Raw genomic sequence first — 3,014 nt, 5'->3', positions numbered from 1 at the left:
TTTTTTTTTTAGGACTGAGTTTCTCTGTGTAGCCTTGGAACTCTATAGACCAGGCTAGCCTTAGAAAGATCTGCCTGCCTCTGCCTCCTAAGTGTTAGAGCTGAAGGTGTGCACTACCCATCAGCTAAGACTTTATTTCTTTTACTTGTTGTTGTTTAAGAATATTTATTTTATGTACACCATAGCAGTCTTCAGACACACCAGAAGAGGGCATCGGATCTCATTACAGACGGTTGTGAGCCACCATGTGGTTGCTGGGAATTGAACTCTGGACCTCTGGAAGAGCAATCAATGCTCTTAACCACTGAGCCATCTCTCTAGCCCCCAAGACCCTATTTCAAAAGAGAAAAACAGGCCAGGTGGTGGTGGCGCACACCTTTAATCCTAGCACTTGGGAGGCAGAGACAGGCGGATTTCTGAGTTCGAGGCCAGCCTGGTCTACAGAGTGAGTTCCAGGACAACCAGGGCTATACAGAGAAACCCTGTCTCAAAAAAACAAAACAAAACAAAACAAAAAAACAAAACAAAAAAAAAAACGAGAGAGAGAGAGACAGAGAGAGACAGAGAGAGAGAGAGAGAGAGAGGAAGAACAGAGGGCTGGGGATCTGGGGATGTAGCTCAGTTTGTAGAATGCTTGCTTTAGCACACGCAATTCTCATCACCAGAAAACTGTCTTTGCAACACTAGTCTGTAACTCAGGCACAGTACAGGCAGGAAGATGTCTTCAACTTCAGAGTGAATTTGAGGGCACCTTGGGCCACATGTGATCCTGTCTCAAAAGAAACAAAAACAAGACACATGACTTTGGTCCTGAGATCTTTGCTTCCATCCAGAGAGTCCTCCATACACCTTTCACAACATTTTACAAATGACTCCATTCCAGCTAAAATCCCATTTGCAACAGCCCTCCTCCAGAATATCGACATGGCTCTCCCAAAGTCTTCTCCTTGTGTTTCTTAGCCATCCCCACTCAGGGCTGCTTAGAGATTTTTCCCTCATACCTTTCATAGATATCCTTGAGATTTTATCCTTGAGATTTCTCCATAATTCCCAGGACAATTGTTTTGCACTGCTTATATCAAAGTCTTTAGTCTCTTCATGGATCCCTACCAATTCCTCCAAACATCTTTAGGACCCTCTTAGACACTCAGAGACATCTTATAGATCTCTGAATTTGCCCTCCAGTGCCCCACAGATCTCAATGCCAAGAACGTTCCACTGCGCGGGTCCCACGAGTTCTGGCGGTTAAATAGTCTGTTCTATCTTGCTACATAGGCTAGTGAGATTCTTTGGTCCTATACCTAGGGGCTTGACTTCACTTTTCAACTGTGTGCAGCCGTCAGAGGGCGGCAGCCACCATTCGACTGTATTACTCCAGAAACTCCCTCTACAGTCGAGCGTGAAGTGTCTGGAGGCTTTGCAGAGAGCGGAAGTCCCCGCGCTTTGCCTTCTGGATAACGTAGTCTTTAGAGGCGTTAGCTGAACCTTCTGTCTCCATTCCGTGTCCACTGAGAATGGCAATCGGGAAATGACCGAGCAGACAGGACTGTAGGCTTCAGAAAAGCACCAACAATTAGGACGAACACAGGCTGCGAGTAAAGTAAAGTACAGAGACTCCGTTTCTGAGGCAGGAGAGCCGACAGCATTTTGATCTTTCTCTGTCTCTGCCCCCTCCTCCCCCAACTCGCGCACACGCACAGAGTTTCCTACTTTGGTGCGACTTTTCCCGGGTATTAATTGATTAACTCAACATACTCAGGAAATCTGAAACTCCTTCTTGTAGTCGGTTCCCTTCATTCGGATTATCTAGAATTCTGTAATTTAGGATGAGGGTAGACGCAAATTGAGTAGGGGTTCAGGACAGAATCAATCTCTCTCTCTCTCTCTCTCTCTCTCTCTCTCTCTCTCTCTCTCTCTCTCTCTAAATCCTGCAGCTCATCCTCTTAGTCCTAACCATATTGCTAGGGAAAGGTAGACTATCCGAAAACAAGTGTTCTGAGACACGATCGGGACTGTTTACTGTACTAAATCCTTTGAGAATGCAAGGAGACGTTATTCTCTTCTCTGTATGTGGCCGCTTGGGTGTACTTTTTCCAGCACTCACTTATCGGTTTAGGTCTTAGACCTAGGGACCAGAGGAGACATTGTAACACATTATAGTTTCCCCTGGGAACTGTTGTCCTTAACCTTTCACCTACACTCTCAGCCACAGTACTCCCTTTGGACTACAACTCCCACCAAGCCCCAGAACCCAGCTTCACGAAGAGTCAGAGTCCACTGTGGATTATTCCCAGCATGCTTCTGGTTGTTGGTAGCTCCCATCCGCTTCGTCAATGGTGAGGCAGTATTGAACTTCATTTCCCAGAAGCCACCAGGCTCACTGGAGCGACGCGCATAACTCTTGGTGTCGACTACATTTCCCGGAAGGAACTGCGACGCTGCTAACTGGGCTGAGAGAGCGCGATGCCTATTCCATTTCCTATTCTATGCCTTCCACTTACAGTATCTACTTAAGGTTTGAGGACCATCTGAGACTTCATTTCCTATCCTGCTTTATCAACTGTTCTACACCTGCAATGCGGTGAGGGCGTGGTGACGACTCCATTTCCCAGTGTGCCTCACAGTCGGAGTACTAAGTATTCACGGGTGCGGACTCGATTTCCCAGAATGCACGCGGTGCAGGAAGTCACCGATGGCCCACAGACTAGGCGGGTGGCTGGACTCTATTTCCCGGCGTGCATTAGGCTTGGACGCTGTTCAGTATTGGAGTGGCTAAGATTTCTTTTCTGAGATACCCTAAGGGACCTACTTTTTCCCTCTGTGTAGTGAGTGTGTGGCTCTGACTGTGTTTTTCAAGGTGCTTCCAAGTTGGCTTTTGGCAGAGTCGGGTAACATTACCCAGGACTCTATTTCCCGGTGTGCAGCGCGAGCCATCACACCCCGCCCCCAGCGGGCAGAGACTCCGAGGACTTGAGAACTCCATTTCCCGGCGTGCTGTGCGGGTCGAGGGTGGT

The sequence above is a fragment of the Mastomys coucha genome, unplaced genomic scaffold (genome assembly GCF_008632895.1).
Source record: "Mastomys coucha isolate ucsf_1 unplaced genomic scaffold, UCSF_Mcou_1 pScaffold21, whole genome shotgun sequence".
NCBI lineage: Eukaryota > Metazoa > Chordata > Mammalia > Rodentia > Muridae > Mastomys > Mastomys coucha.
Note: the sequence above shows the minus strand (reverse complement) of the source record.